At 43.0% G+C, this 17,219-nt stretch overlaps 1 protein-coding gene across 12 annotated transcripts in view; it reads left to right on the top strand.

Moving 5' to 3' along the window:
- Positions 1-17,219, top strand: part of CELF4 (CUGBP Elav-like family member 4) — an 876,733-nt gene that overhangs the window by 843,056 nt on the left and 16,458 nt on the right. The window contains exon 13 of one of the 12 annotated variants that reach the window (XM_087763664.1): positions 16,055-16,070. The exons of the other annotated variants lie outside the window; for them this stretch is intronic. The gene's annotated coding sequence lies outside the window, so the exon portion shown is untranslated. Of the gene's footprint in view, positions 1-16,054; positions 16,071-17,219 lie in introns of those variants that run through there. 12 annotated transcript variants of the gene reach the window in all.

The raw sequence follows: 17,219 nt of genomic DNA, 5'->3' as shown, positions 1-17,219 counted from the left end.
GAGGAGAGCCAACAGCTATCCTGATTCCCCTTGCTCAGCCAAAGAGAGCATTTCTAGTGGCTGAAGAAAATTTGCAATTAAGAGATGGGACTGGGCTGCAGTTTAATCCCGTGACTGGACTGGGACAGTGTCTGTCTCAATAGCTCTGTGTTGCAAACGTTTCAAAGCATTCTTCATTCTTCATGCGGTATAGTCTGCATCCAATTTCATCCCAGCATAATAACTTTATGTAAATATGTCTCCCTGACAACTAAATAATCCCTAATTTCTTTCTTCCCAAGACCAAGAAATTAATAGAAGGATCCATGCTCACTTCTTGTTCAGTTACTGTTAACTTCTGTGTGTAGATAAAACCCAACCAAAGCCAAGGAAGCTTTGCTTGAGTGAGGACCTAGACAAATCTGAACAAGGGTCTCATTGTTAGGCTCATGTACTTTGCGTTGTTGGAAAGAAGCCAGCTTGATGCTCCAAGGGAACTTCTAATACATGTAACAGTGTCAAAAATATCAGAAGTAGCAGCTTGTTTTGTTGGAATCCCAGCCTATCACCAATAACAAAATGGAGATGTTTCCAAAAATGGAAATATTTTCCACCACTGGCTGGCTTCTCCATTAGATAATTCTTTGAGACACAGAAATGTAAAACCATATGTGTTTGTTACAGAGACAGGAAGTCTCCCTGCTGTTAAAACTGTTCCACACCAGAGATTCCCCAATAAACCCAGCACTCAGGGTGGCCCTAAACTGCTACAAGCATTTTGCACTCCCAAATTAGTGAGAGAGAGATGGGTTAGGTGACCTTTCTAGGCCATTATAGCTGTAATGTCTAAGATTCAGTGATTTTGATTCAGGCCTTTTTTGACCCATCTAAGGTACAGGCAGGAAATCCCTATCTTCAACCTTCCCAAAGAACTATGAAGCGTTCTAATTTTTCACTGGTATCTCTAATATCTTTGAAAAATGTATTGTTCCAGTCTTCAGAGCAGTATCCTTTCCACTGAGAATTAAGGAATGGGATCAAAATGTCTTTGAAAGAGGTGCTGCACTGAAGAAAACATGAGGCAGATTAAGAAACCTTTCAATAAACATATTAAGTGCACGTGCAAGATACAGCCTCCATAGTTCAGTCTCTCCTTTATGTGACTATATGAAGATAACTGTCAATGCATTTTCCCTCTTCAAATACCTCTTTTCTTTTCCTTGCTTATGACAAGGCCTCTTGGAAGCTTGAAAGCAAAATATGTTTCCATATCCAAATGCTTTTTGCTTCATCACACTGGCTTTTTACTGCAGGTTTTGCTGGGGGAGAGCGGGAGATGCATGCATGCAATTTTGTTAAAGCAAGGACTGTCTTTGTTGGGGAGATTTTCAATAACACCTGCAAAGGCATCGAGGAACACAAGTGTCTCCCTAGTTTGGCACCATAGCTTTAAATCATAGCATATCTGTGATCACTGAGGATACGCTTGTTTCTTATGGTCATGTAAGAAAGTGCAGGGCTGTAGACACCTGTGTTGGGAAAGATGCACTGGTATGAGTCTACAATGTTTTCATTATCATGGGTCATTATGAATTGCTGTGCCTCTACCTTTTCACCATCAGGCTGATGTTGAGGTCTCAGCTTGTTTCCTATAAAAAGATTACTCAGTAGTAGGACTAATATTCGTTGTTTGGGGTTTTTTTCCCCAATAAATTATATAAAAATAAATCAGCTGGTAAAATGGCAATAAAATTCTGTATCTCTACATTAGACCGTTTCTTTTCTTTCCTTTGCTTCTGCAAAGCAGGAGAACATTCTTGAATGGTCGCCTCTAAATAGGAAGTCCTTTAGCCTTCCTGGCTTTTACTTTGATTTTAATGCTCTGCTGTCCAGCAAAATCAATCCAGTTGTTACCACCAGGTCACTTCCATCCTCTGCTTATAGGAGCCTTTATTAGAGATACATAGTCCCTATAAAATGGGGTAAATGCAGCTCAGAGGTCCTTATTCTCTTGTAGACTCCCACCTTGGTGAGCCCATTGAAGGAGCTGAAGATGTGCCTGTCTTTTAGCAGGAGAGAGTTCTCCAGGAAAAAAGTTTTGTGTGTGTTTTTTTGCACCTAACAGAAGGGATTGGCCAAGCACATGTGGCCCCAGGAGGATACTGAAGGAGCATATCCCAGGGAAGGATCTGATTTAGCAAAAAAATTAGACCGGAAAGTACACTTAGTGACAGAAATGATACCCAGAAGCTCAGAAGGGCTTAGATCCAGCTCTTTCTTCAGCTCATCTGCTTCCCAGTGCTCAGAAACATTCATACCAGCACCCTAGAAGCAGACAGAGGATTTTTAGTCATGATGGCCACAAATCAGCTTCCAGTCAGTGCTGTGCAATAGCAGTCAGCACAGGGCTAAGCCCTCAGTAATAAGCCTTACTTAGAGATAGGTCAGTTGTTCTTGCCTCAGCACAGTGCTATTGTACCCCCATGACTGGTTTGATGTGCGACTTCCAGTCAGCCTCCAAAATACCACTGGAATTCTCTGACTTGCCCGCTCAGTAGACAATGCCATTACTGCAACAAGAAATTTCCTAAAAACACTAAGACAGAGGCCAGCTAGGCCCATGGGTACAGCACAGACAGCTATTGCAAAGTTTGAGAGCAGGCAGCTCCCTTAACTTGCAGAAACATAATAACTCCTGTATGTTTTTTATCAAGTTTTACTTTGGTCACAGCTCTTCAGGGTCCTTAATTCCAATCATCTGAAGCGTGTGCATAACCATATTGACATCAGGGCAATTACTCATGTGCTTCAAGGGGATGCTCAAGAAACTTTTTAATTGGGATTTTTCTAAGGAAGAGCTTTGTTTTATTGAACTCTTTTCCAAAAATAAGAAGCTGCCAACAAAAAACACAAGCAGCACCCAGTTTGACGTAATCCACCAGAATGTTTTTTCCTAACCAAGAAAGATCTTCACTCAATTTTAATTCTGGATGCACTTTTTTTTTAACTTATAAGTCTCCCTTTTGGGACATTAACAGTCTAGGCCATAGTGATTTGAAGTCCTTTGTTTTCCTTGCAAGTGCTCTAAAGTTGCTGTCAAACACTGAAAGGGTCTCTGTGATGTGGCAGATAAGCCCACAAGCTGCGGCAAGCAAAGCCCTGAAGAATTCAGATGGCAAAATGTTTCCAAAATGGCTGCCTCTGTTCTCTTTTTTCTTTATAATTAAAGAGGTGGTTGTAGCAAAAATAAAAAAAATCGGGAAGGAGGCTGGGGAGAAAACAAAAGTAAGAGAGGAGGATCATTTGAGGCAACTCTGCCAAAATCAATATATTCTATTACAAATCCCCCCTCAGGACTAGGAAGCAAAGATTCAGAGGCACTTCATGTGTCTTTCAGAGAGTAACTGCACAAACTAATGAAAAAAAAAACACCCTGAAATGCATAGCTTCCTTGGGTTGCCATTCCTAGTAGCCCTTAAGTACCCTGTGACATGGCAAAGTTGCAGGTACAACGTGCAGTGCCTGGGGATGCGTGTGGGCCTTCTGGATGGCCAGCACCATGGAGGATTGCTAGGGTAGGCAGAAAGACGAGCTCCTCTGATCCTCCCCGTGGGAGCAGAAGTGATTGGTGTGATTCAAGCCCTTTGCACTGGGTCTTGAAGCTAGTTCTCCAGTGCCCCATCCATGCTAAGTCAGTAGTAGCCATTATAGGACAATATTGCCTAGAAAACCCCATAATTCACAGCTCTTCCAGTATTAAGGACTTAACAGAGCAACACAAAAGCATCCAGCTGATGGATCAATAAAAGACATTGCACAGAAGAGCAGTGAAAATCCTGTCCATTCCCCTTCTCTGCCTTCATTGCAGTGACCATTAGCAAAGTGTTATTTACCACCTCAGATAGATACTCTGCTGCTGAAGTTTTATTTAAAGCTAAAGATGGAGAGACGTTTGGGTGGGACTAACCTGGAGCACTGACTGGCGTGAAACTGAGTGAGACAAAGTGAATGTGAGTGAGACAAACTGAGTGAGGCGAAAGTGAAGCAGAAGAGTGGGAAAAAAAAATGGTCCACAGTAAGATTTTTTTTCAGCTGTGCTCCTAAGAGTAGTGGCAAAACATTAAAAGAATGCATTGTCCAGGCAACCTGCTTCTCCAAAATGCCAGGGGAAATAATATAGGCCAAAGTTCGAATACAAAAAAAAAGATGTTCAGGTCCTCCTTCACAGCTTCTTGAACATGTGTTGATGTGTGGTTTATTGTAGAAGGTGTAAGATGTTTGGTTTTGCAGCTGGCTGGAATAGGCAATATTTTTTCCCAGAGGAAATGTCTTTTTTCATTGGAATGTATAGGTTACCAAACTGGAAAACTTTGTGTTTTCCTTCTTCTGTGCTCTGATAAGAGAAAAAAACCAAAACATCTCATTCTAAAGTAAGCAGACATTATCAGCCAAAAATAAAAAAACCAAACAAAATTCCAAATGCCCATTAAAAATACACATGAATGGAAAATTTCTGGCTGTCTCTTGTCATTTCAGATCATTTCAATGCAAAGTCTAATGAAACTGTATTTTTTACTGAATTTTGTGTTTCTAATCCCTCTCAGATAGGCTTGTATTACCTCCAGTGAGAGGCTATTCTGCAGTTGCATTGATCTCACTGTTGTTATTAAGCTGTTCATCTTGAGATTCGGACTAAATATCCTGTATCAGGATCTAATCCCATTTCTTGTAGTTATGCCTCCTACAATGATGCTAACCATTTCCTCTTCCTCCTGCACAGATTATTGTCATTTCCCTCCTTTAGTCATCACTTAGATCATTTAGGACTTGCTTACATTATGGAAATTTGCACTAGTGTAATTACATCAAAACAGTACTCCAGCACAAGCTTTAATATGAGTGAATAAAGTGAGAACAAAAATCAGCACAGCTTCATTTGGGAAAGTCTGTTTAGGTACTGGAAAAACATCAGCTCAGCCAATATTTTTTTTTCTTTAGATTACTTTTGCTTTTAATTTCTACTGACAACTGTGATTAAATTAAACATCCCTCACTGTGTTTGTAACCCAAACTTTGCACTGTTGTGCTCATACATTAGAGAATGGAAGTGAATGTTACTGGGGGAGGCTGAAACAGAACTACGGAAGGTGTTTCCAAAACTGACAAGGAAACCCTTTTCTTTTCTGGCTGATAGTTTTTAACCTGTCACCCATTTAAATTACTAATAACTTTATTATGGTAAAATTCTCATGTCTGTTCTATAAACCACAGTTTCGATACCAGAACATGCAAAATCCCATTTGCTAATTATTGTAGTTATTCTAAGATTGGCACACAATATAATGTACTGATGGAAAATGACAATAATTAATTACTGCATTTACTCCAAAATTACAATCAGTAATTACTGCTCTGAGACTGAATTCCATTCAGCAATATTTGGAACTTGTTCTTCCTCAAAGCAGGGCAGCTTTTCAGGAGTATTGCTGTGTTTGCATCTAAATGAGTCCATGTAGGTCACTAACAGATCCGCACTATTTGTCATGGGAGTGATAGAGCAGCACAATGCAATACCATAACACTTTCCTTCAGTTCAGAGCATGAATTCTTCATTAAAACCCATGCCCCCATTTTTTTTAAATGTTAGATAATGCAATTATTTCGGAATTAAATAATAGATATGAAAGCAGCCTCCCATTTCTCATCCCACTGTGATGCAGTTGGTCCAGATGCTCTAAAGTAAACTTTCGGAGGCTTGTGAGAACTTTTCCCAATGACTCAGCCAGCAAAAAGCCTGCTGAGTTGTCCCTACTGTGAAAAGACCAGGACCCACCTATGTTTGTGCCACCTTCAAAGGCTTCTAACAGCAAAACCCCCAAAGTCGCAGGGTTGACTGGAGGGTCACAGTGTAGCACTGCTAGTAGTTCAGCCACTTGACCGACAAGATTACTGTGGGATCTCATATGGACCATGTCATGCAAATTACCTGAGTAGGTCAGATTTAGAGCCTTTCTGAGCTAAATGGCGTGAGCTTTGATTGCTTCAGTTAATGGGCAGCTGCAGTAACCTGAAGGCAGTAGCCTTTGAAGGAACTTTTTTATTAGGTTCATCCAGCACAGAGATTTGCTGGGCTAGTGCACAAGGGACTGCAACTTGAAGAAAAACTGGGAAATGTAAGAAAAGGAAAGGGTGGATGTTTTAAGCAGCAGTGATTCGAAAGAAGAGCCACAGAGCTGTAAAAACACAGGAGATGATACCCATAGCCAAAATGTTTGTTCCAGCAGCAGCAAACACTGACAGAATGAAATCCTCTGCTGAATAAAATAGGTATAAAGAGAATGAGAGAGGGGAAAGACCCACAATGAAAGAAGCTTGTGAAAATCCAGGAAGAGGTTCAAAAACAGAACCTCCAAAAAAGTGACAAGTCAGCAAAATCTTTTGATACTAGGGCACTAGGGAGAGCAGTACCCACTAATGAGCGGACAGAAAAGGAGCATGTTATCGATTTGCAAATGCAAGTACTTGGTGAGAGAGCAAAGGGCAGGTTGTTTGAAGCTCAGTGTATGAGACCATAAAGGTCTAGGACTTCAGGCAAGAGATGTTCTTCTTAGACAGACTTCTGCTTTGTACGCTTGAAGGCTGATAGATCTGTCTCTGGTGTGTTTAGCCAAAAGAAAACATCAGCATCATGAACATGCTTTTTTGTCCAGATAAAGACAATATGGACAGTATAGGACAAAGGCAGGGCTGAGCCCTCTGGCCCTAAGGAAATGTGAATTAGTAGAGAAGGTTAATGTGGGAAACTGCAAACTCCCAATAAAGTCAACATTACAAGTCAGCTCCAACACATGGTTCACAGGACTCAAGTCACTTGTGTAGCATCAATCAGTAGGCTGAAAATGATCTGATCTTTTTGCCACTGACATTTAAGAGCTAACACAGAACCATGGATTGAAGCTATATGGGGTAGTGTTTGGCACTTATGATGTAGGTATAAAGAAAAGGGAGGCTAAAAAACTCCATGAAATTTACTCTGCAGGGGAAAACTGCTACAGGAGTTGGCAAGAATCTTAATAAGGGGTTGCAGAGTACTCCATCCATGTGAGCACCTTAAATTGATGTCCTTATGGTTTAGAAGGCATATACAATCAGCTGCACTAGAACACTGTTTCTCATTCCCACAGTTATACCCAGTGATATATCAAATGCAATTATTGCATATTTGAATAATTCATGGGTACGGTAACTTTGGCCAGATACAAGTGAATATCAAAACTCCGGTCTCTGAAGTGTTTGATTCCACTGTAGCAGAGAATTGAAGGTTTATGGTGCAAACCCTGTTTCTCAGGTGTCTCTCGTATTGCCCTGTGACTGCAGTTAGAGAAAAGACAGCTTTTATTTCAAATGGGTCATTTTTCCACCTAGCTGAGCTTCATCCAACCTTTTTGAAGTATTGGGTAGAAGGCTGAGCTGGAGGGGAAAGGAGAACAGCAGTCAAGTCATTTTCCAACTGAGATGCAGTGAATGAAAACTCAATGCTCTGCCTGGAAAGGTGCTAACCACAAGCATGATCAGGCGAAGTTTTCAGGCAGCGTCAATCACCAGCTCCTCTGAAGTCAGTGAAGTGACACTGATTTATGGCAGCCAAGGATTCAGGCCCCCTATTACTTATTTAACTCTAAATGTTCTCCTAGCAGAGATGTTTCAATTATTTGTGATTCTAGAGGGAGACGTAATGTCACCATTCTGGCCGCTCTGGTCTTTTTAGAGCACAGAGACTAGGGAATGAACATGCCTTTCTCCAAACACATCCCTATGTCTTATTTTAAAAATCCCTGTATACAACGACTCACAAACAGAAGAAATTCTCTTGCATCCCTGGAAAGCTGCAGTTGCACACTCAAGTGATCCTCTTTAGAAAGCAGATTTCTCCAATTATTGGGAGAGATATACTCCCTCCCCACCTCTTCAGATGTCCCCTTTTTCCTGTGTAAGACAGATCCAGCAGCTGGTCTGTCTGAAGAACCTGTTCTATGCAGAGCAGGGTAACTCCTTAAAAACCTCACAGCAATGAGATGTCTACCTTTGAGATTTCTGGCTATATGAGGACCAGTCCTTGAAGGCAACAGACAGTTTTTGGTTGATTTTGGTGTGCTGTGGACCAGGGCCCTGGTTGTCATGGTAGAGTGCTGTAATACAATATCTGTCTTAAAAAGTGGGTTGTTCAAAAAGAAAATAGTTTTTCATTACCTGGATTTCTAAGGATTTGGAAATGATTGGGCCATGAAACCCATGGGCTGTGCAGTCAGCTACAAATTTGTCTTTGCTGGATAAGATTCTCTTTTTTTCTCCCCTCTTGAAGCATCTCCACTCATCAGTAGAGATTGCATCCCATCTCCTGTGACATATGACAAGTGAATGCTTGCCATGCTCTTTATTTTCCTCTGTGCATTCTCCTTGCATGGCACACATTGCTCCACCATGGCAGACTGGGCCCTGGGAAAGGGAGCCAGGCAGGCAGCCCAACAACTGCTTTAGGAAACTGGGGTCTTACATGTCAATTCTTAAGAGATTTGGTGCTATCAAAAGGGGGTGTATTTGAGGGTTTTCTGTCTTCTGCTTTTAGCTTACAAGGGCATTATTTGGTACAGACCATACAGACTTTGTTAGAAAAAAATCCCATCAGGAATTCCTATAGGTCTTTTTCCTGTTCCCCATAAAGACCAGTGTAATGCAATTTAGAGAAAGGTGCACAGATCCTGATCAGGAGTAAAGGAATACCTCACTCCTGGAGAAACGTTCCTAAACTTAAGCCTGAATGTAGGAATTATTAACTTCTCAGCAGATGGCTTTGTGGATGAGCACACTAAAGGGCTGTTAGTAAAGGCACACGGACTGGCACCATGGTTGGCTTTGGGGTCTTTTCTCTTTCAGCACAGCTCCACTTTCTGACAGTCTGGCTTCTGATACTCACCAGTGATTCCTGGAAGTAACTCTGGGGTGCTGCTTAGGATTAAAATGAAAATCATTTCTTCCTTCAGAAATGCTGTAGAATGAGTTGTCCTGAGGATCACAGGTAGCTGGAGAAGTGCTGGGCCTGCCCTTCACCTGGGAAAAAAATAGGCTTTAACAGAGCAATGGTGATTTGTGCCAGCTAAAGACTTGTTGTGGGATTTGGCCACTTATGCTCAGGGAGCAGAAATCTTCTGCTTTTTCTCTTCTGATCTTTCAAATTGCCTCTGTAATTTTTCCCCAAGTTATGTGTGCTCAGTGTGTTCTGTCGATGTGAGAAGTGGTAATGTCAGTCTGCTAGGAGTTTTATGGTTCACAGAAGGTAGGATTTTTATTGAGATAGACAGATAGATGGATGTCTAGTGTCTGAACACAATGTATTACAGAGATTGCCCCAAAATTTTCAACACTAAAATCCCAAACTGACTGAGGGGATCTCTGTCTGAGAAATTTCAGATGGATTTTATCTCTTTTCTCTGATTAATACAAGCCTTTAAAAGCATATCATCCCCATCCCTTTGCCCAAATAATTGAAGAAGATCAGAGTAAAGAAGGATCAATAGCAAATAAGTAGTCTACTTTTTCTCAAGTGTCGATGTAAAGGAGGTCAGACATGGCACACTGGGAAGGGAAGAATACACACTTAGGGGGCTCTGTTTTGCATTCAGACAAGGACCATTTGTTGTGACAAAGGAGAAGGTGAATCCTGTTGCCCATGCAGCTGGTAAACACAGGAAAGGTAGCAGTGATGCTCATGTCCCACCGACAAGCCAGGCTCAGGGCCACACTGAGATCTGGGCTCTCTCTGTACGTGAGGGGGAAATGGAAAGGAGCAGAAGCGCCAGCTGACAGGAGCGGTAGGGACACCGCCCTGCCAAGCTGCCTGCAGAGCCTGGAGCTGCCTCCTAATGAATGCGAGAGGCTGGTCACAACTGGAGGCGAGCTGTTCCCCATTTGTTTGTGCTCCGAGGAGTGGTGGGGATCCGCCCTCCATCAGAATAATCCAATTGAACAAAATGATTCATATTAGCAGGCACATCTGTCTGAGGGCAGAGCAGAACCCTGGTGTTAGTTTAATAAATGGCGTTCATTAAACTCAGCTGAAAATATAATCTGGAGAGACTGATGGGGTGAACAGAGCAAAGAATAAGCAAAAGGAGTTAGCAATTATCAGATGTCATTTGTTCTACTGGTACCGCGGAATTGGGGCTTGTTTGCTGAAATCTTAATTTCATTTTGCTGAGGCAGAATCCATCAGAGAAGCTTATGCTGCAGCTATGATTCCTGTTTGTCAGATCCTGGTAGGGAATGGGGCATTTTTCTTTTCCCCTGTTCTACCAAACAGAGCAACTACTCACTGACAGAGCACAGGGCCCAACAGAGAGCCCAAGGACAGGAAAGATGGAGGGAGCAGCCTTGCCTTTGCCACTAAAGGAGTGCTGAGTAAAGTTCCCTGTGCTGCAGTGCAAAGAGCATGGGCAGCTCCTTAGGACAGGAACCACCGACATATCTAGCGCAGCACCAGTCATAGATATCCTCAGATCCTCTGCCATTTTCCCTCCATACCAAGGGGGTTTATAAACACTCCTCATTTGGCTTCAGGAGCATTTTGCACTCTATATGCCAGTGGAAAAGACCCTGCAAAGGCTTGGATCTTCTTGGTGGCCAGGTCAGGGAAACTCCTAGCAGCTGTGCACTGATGGCTTGTAAGATGGCTCAGAAGCTTTTCATGGAGCATGGGAGGAGGCACAGGCATGGAGGGCTCCAGGCACCCCACAGGTTCAGAGCTCAACCCTGATGATTCCAGGCTGCCTCCTTCAGGCACAGCTCACACCCCGCTGCCAGCTCTGCCAATTGCTTGGCATTAGCATTCCTGGCCATAAGTCTTCACATGAAACACTGAATCCACAAGGCCTGCTCTTAGGAGGGAGAGCTGCCTTTCCCATTTCACGTTGAGCAGAGACAAGCTTCTTGGGCCTGACTTACAGCAATTTATAGGCAGCACTTGAAGACTGGCTGGCCAAGTTGTTTTTTGCAAGTTGCTTTGGTTTGGTTTAGTTTTAACTTCTCCCCACAGGTATTCAAATGGTCTTTGGTGTGCTCCAGAGGAAGGCAGGAAAGACTTTTATATTTATAGACTTGCCAGGGTAGCGCTCAAGTCCCAGCCAGTCAGAAAAAATCAAAAGAATAATGGAGGAGAAGGGAAACCTTGACCTCATAAGCTTTCAGCGTTGATTAGTTTGTTGGTGTCAGGAACCTTTTCTTGTTCAGGGCAGACTAGCTGTGAAATGATTTTTTTTTTCCCCTTCTTTTTAATCTGTCTCCTATATTCCCATAGGGAAGGAGGAGCCAGTACCTGCCCTCCTGGAGTTCTGCTTCAGAGGAAGCAAGTGAATGGACTTACACACTAGCAGCGAGGGGCTGTTTTGTTTGGTTTGTTTTTTTTTTTCCAGAGACTCATCTTCCCAATGTGCCCTTTGTCAAGAGGCTGAGCACCTTCAATTTCCCTCAAAATTGTGTAAGAATCAGTTGCAGACATGAGCTGTTCTGAAGATGGTCAGAGGTTGTTCTTGCCCTGGAGAGTGCAGGAGAGGGAGAGAGTTGCAGAAGTAGGCAGCATCTTTCTGACATTTGCCGTGGACTCCACCGTCACTAGCAGGCTTCATTCACAGCCATGGAAGTGGGTGAGACATGCACTCAGTCCCACCTCTACCCCACCACCATGCCTCACTCAGGTAAATCCCTTGCCCTTAGGCACAGGGAGGAGCATAAAGTCTTAGGCTAACATGAGCCTGTAATTTGTATGAGACTGGTGAGAAACTTGCTGAATTCAGTGCAGCACAGAAAGCCTCATCAACATCTCACTGATGGCCCATGTGAAACGAGCTCTTGGCAAGGTCTCACCTTGGTTTCTTCTAAACATATCTCTATAACATGCAAGCCCTGATTGCCACCCAAGTTGACATGTGCATTTGAGGACTTAGGACTAGAAGAGGAAAGAGAGCTGAGAACCTGTTGCACCCCTGGGGATTGCCTCTCTAGACATATTGGCCAGTGAAAGCTCTCACTGCCAATCTATTCATGATCACCTTTCACAATGTCTTTGTCATGCTGGCACTAAAAATGTAAAACAAAACAAAATAAAACAAATCAAATTTAGATAAGCAGATTATAGTCTTAGAAATAATGAGTAGAGGTATTAGTCCTTTCTGCAGTTCTTTTGAAGTCCTTTAACAAAATTTCAGGACCTCAGATGACTGCAGTATTTTTCTAAATCTCAAACCAATGAGACCATTAATATTAGCATTAGGGAATGAAATTATGGGGCTAGGATGTGAGGCTGGAACATCACACAACCCTTTACATCTTATGGTCATAGCCACACTTCAACTTTTAGCTGCAGCAAGATCAGCTGGCAGGGTTTCCATTTCCACCTGCTCAGTGTCTCCCCCACCACCTCACTTCTGCCAGCTGAATGGCTCCTGTGATAGCTTCCTGACATGTTTAAAGTCAGCTAGACCAGCAGTGACCTGCTGTCTCAGCCATTTAAGGTGCACAGGTAGATTTAGAATAAAAATGGGTTACAAAGCAAAGCTCAGTGGCAGAGCTAAAGGTGTCCAGCCTTGGGGTTCAGCTCTGTGGGATCAGGGGATGATAGCACTCCCAGCCAGCACAGCTGCAGGCACAATGGGACAGGCTTCATAAGCACAGGCTGTCTGAGGTGACAATGAACCAGAAACCCAAAGGACTGAGACTGATCAGACTCTTCACTGCATGCAAATGGAATTAGGGGTTTATTTTTATTACGTTTTTTCAAAGTACATTGAAGTAATCTTATGAACCAGCCATCACTGGAATGAAGAAATCAGCACATTGGTTTTCAGTGCTTTCAAAAAAAATTGTTTTGTTTTGGATTTCTTTTTAAATTCTCACACAAAAAGTTTTGATTATTTTTTAAGCAATCATAATGTTTGACTGATCACCTGCATTTTCCACCAAGAAAAGCTTTGAACAGAAATGTGATCCAGCTCTAAATTAGAACCGTATAAATACCTCAGCTATAGCAGTGAAATGAGTCACATACATAAGTCACATATATAAGTGCTTTCAGAATCAAATTCTGAGATACTAAAATTTGCCAAGAGCTGTGAATTCTTGAGATGGAAACCGCTCCAACTATATGGAGGAATTGTCTTCTCTTTCTCAAACTTAGAAAGAGTTATCATCTTAGCAAAAGCATCTTGTTTCAGAAACATCATACAGAATGTGGCTTCAAGAAGGTTTGGGGTTTTTTTAACAAAAAATTAATAACATTTAATAATTAATAGAACTATGTAAGCTTATTGAGTCATCCTGGGTTTTAATCAATTTGAAATATTTGGGGCACCAATTTCCACCTTACTGCTCCTCACTGGAGGTACATTAGAGTTTTAGTGCAATTAAAACAAAGCAGGAAATATTTTTAGCTAATTGCACTGTGCACCTTGAAGGTAATTTGAAGCTGCAGGCAAAAAAAAATATCAGAAGGAGTAATTGAGTGTTGCAAGCTGGGAGTATGTGTTCCTGGCTGCATTCTGATTTAGAGCAGTACAGAGGCTAGGCGAGGTGCTGAACATACTTGGCAGAAGAAGGGTGAAGTTTCACCCCTGGGGAATGGTCCCATTATATATCACAGGGAAGCAGACCCACAAGTGTGAGGCTTCACGTGGGAGATGCTGTGAGGTACAAGTCCTGCCATGCAGGGCAGAATGCACGTAGATGAATATTTGCTGCACTCAGGAAGTCTTGCATGATACTGGGGCACAGGGTGCCCCTGCCACCCCAACTATGGGCAGACCAGGTAGCTCCCGAGTCCAGCCCTGCCTCCTGCCACTGGCACAGGACCAGGCTTGGGGGACCCACTGGGGACCCCTTCCAGGGATTTCAGCTGAGAGGACAGCTGGAGTCTCCTCCTTTGCTGGATGCAGCCCCACACAAGCACCACCCCAACAACTCCTTCCTGCTCCAGTGAGCAATTATGGACCAAATTCCTCATCCCCATCCTGGCAGACAGCTGTCGGCTATCATGTCTTGTGGCAGGCACTTGAGCCCCAGGTAGGGTGTATCAGGCAACCTACTTGGAGGTCACAGGCAGCATAACCCTACCTGCTGAGATCCATGAGCTGGGCTTGATTAGAGGTCTTGAGATCATCCTAGGAGATGTCATTGTCTGGTGGGGAAAAGGAAGGAGGGAACGGGCATAGCATTTCTATCTAACCCTCAGCAACAAGAACAGGAGAGTGAAGAATTGGGTTCATCCACATTTTGATAAACTCTAGTCAATCTACAGAGGGAAAAAAGCAGAACCAGCGGAGACTGGGCACAGAGGCTCACTCACAGCTTCCCAATTAAACTTGTTCCTCAACCATGTACATTTTTTTAATTAAACTGTTGGTACAATGCTCAGGAGATAGCAAACTCCTTGAGGTCCCCTTGTAATAAAGAACCTTTCATTATGTGCAGAAAGGTAGCTACCACACAGCTTAATTTCCTCTCCCACCTAATGTTCACCAGCAGGAAAAGCAGGAGTGAGTACACTGTATGAGGCAGGACAAATGCTCCTCAGGGCACAGGACCCACTGAGCTGGCCAACAGGAGTGGAAGAGACTACAGGCTTTACTGGAAAACTAGCCACATAATGTACATTTGACCTTTACCATCACTACCATCCTGCTTCCCAAAAGAGCCTGAGTTTATTGCACTGACCTTTGCCTGCAAAGCTTTTGGTTGATAAAACACAGCTGAGAGAGGAATAGGGAGCCATGGTTATGTTTGCATGAGCAAGTAAATTCTGGATGTTGCTGAGGAGAGCAACTAGGGCTGTGACTGCTCAGCCCTTACCCTTACTGCTCAGTTCCCTACCACAACCCCAGTGCCGGGCAGACCAGAGGTCCCTCCTGCACCAGCCCACCCTGCATCCCAAATCTGTCCCACCCAGCCCCACTCTTCCTCCCACCACACACCTCCACATCTCCTTCGAGGTGTCTCCACCACCCTGTGATCCTCATCACACTGTGCCCACCTCTCCTGCCACCTCTCAGGGACAAGATGAGAAAAGGCCACACCACGTAGGGAACCAGTGACATTTTCTGACCGTCTGGGCTAGTTTCTCCAGGAGTGGCCGCTCCATTGCAGTGCTTTTTCATCTGCTGCTTGAGACTAATGGCTCTAGAAAAACAGATAAATCAGAGGTGACACAGCTATTGCTGCTTGACATTTTTTCATCAAACCGGCTGGGGGAGGAGGGAGTGACCAAAAAGTGACATTTTGACCAAACTGGATGTTTCCGCAGCAAATTTTCATTCTAGTAGATTAAAAAAGAAATGCCAACAGCACAAAAAACAAAACTGTCTTGATTAAAAATGTTGGCCTTCAAAACACTAAATTCCTGTTAAAAATGGACTGGTTTTCAGATTGATTTAAAAAAGACAAAAATTAATCTATTCCTCTGGCCACCTCCTCCACCCCAGATTTGTTTTGTTTTTTAACTAAAATATTCACAGGAAAGAAAGCCAAAATAATGACAATTTTCCCCTGGAAAATAATTGTCATTTTTCAACCAGCTCTTAATGTAACATAGTTAAATGAGAACAATCTTAGTAACAAAACTGCACAGCAAGTAAGTCATACGATTATTTGAAAGAAGGGCATTACAATTTAAGAACTAATTTTTATCATCACCTTTAATTTATAAATGGGAAAAATGAGGCAGAGCCATCAAGCATCTTAAAAAAATAACCACAGAAAACATTAGCATTCAAAATGCTGGACTCCCACCTCCCTGTTAGATCACATTAGCTTCTCTGTCTGTATATGTGTAATTGTCTCTGTTGATATGTATGTATATATATAGTACCTCTGTACGTATACATATGTATGGTATGTATGTGTGCATATTCATGTATATAAAAAGATTCATATATACTATCTGTCTCCTTTTTAACTTTCGGATGTTAGAACTGAAGCATCTGACAAAAACATTCTCTTCTTTTTCTTTCCTTTTTTTTTCTCTTCCTAAAAATAGCACCCCAAGAGTCCAGGTAAATGCATTGATTTCTAGTGTAAATGATCAGGCTTCATTTAATCCCAGCATGGATGCAAAGTCCCCTTCACCACACTGCCCTTCCCACTCTAAGACATTTGGGCTCCTAATCTTGGACTCCCTATGACAGCCTTAGCAGCAGTTGTCGCAGGGATGGAGCCAGTTTTGGAGAGCCCTGCCTCCTTCCTCCACCTCTGCCGGGCAGTCCGGGCAGGAGCCGGGGAAGGGGAGATCTGTGCGGGTTGGTGAAGAGGAGGGCTGAGGCAGAGGTAAAGCAGAGCCATCCAGCATTGGAAGAAAGTTGGTGCAGAGGCATAAAACAGAGAGAGAAATTGCTATAAAAACAAGAAAGGCAAGAGAGAAAAACACATGTTGGAATTTTAATAATATTGATCAGCCTCAGAGGCAATAGCTGTAAAGATCTGTCACCCGTAGGAAAAATATTTCCACTGTCTTGCTATAGATGTGTTTGGGCACAGGCTCCAGCAGATGGAAGGACAGGATCCTGACTGCAGTTTTGGATGGGCTCACAAACACACGCGTGTGTGTGCAAACAGAGACTAATGTATTGCATAAAGGTAAAGAAGTCTATATATGTGGTGGGCACATGAGCAACATTCAGCCACTATCAGAGGCTTAGGTGTGAGCACAGGAGGTTGCCATTTTGGTGCTGGAAGAAGTGATGGCCTTTGAGTTTCTTCAGGGAGAGGTTCCTTGCTTCCAAGACAGCACAGAAAAAGGAACAGAGAAGATAATCCATGGAGACTTGGCTAGGAAGGACTAGGGGGAAAGACACAGTAGAAATAACAAGGAATAGGAGGCAGTAGATTTATGCAGTGGAAGAAGAACTTCAACCTGATAGCCCACCATGATGGAGGCAGTGTTGGGCCAGTTCTGTGGTCCTATGAAGACACAGAGCAATCTAGAAGCTGTAGCTGGTTGCATTTGCAAGCTTAGCAGATACATTCATACCCTGACAGCAGGTAGATGACCCGAGAGGTGTGTGCAAGATGCTGCACAAGCCTAGCAGTCCCTAGACTATGGTGAATGTCACAGAGCACAGGAGCCAGCACTTTTAAAGAAGATCACCTGCACTTTCTTAGTTCATAAAGTCTTTGGGGAAGGCCTGTCCTTCTCTTGCTTTCAA

This window comes from Nipponia nippon, unplaced genomic scaffold (assembly GCF_047370975.1).
Source record: "Nipponia nippon isolate SJK-2023a ecotype South Korea unplaced genomic scaffold, ASM4737097v1 scaffold_29, whole genome shotgun sequence".
NCBI classification, from domain to species: domain Eukaryota; kingdom Metazoa; phylum Chordata; class Aves; order Pelecaniformes; family Threskiornithidae; genus Nipponia; species Nipponia nippon.
Note: the sequence above shows the minus strand (reverse complement) of the source record. Positions and strands in the feature narration are given on the sequence as shown.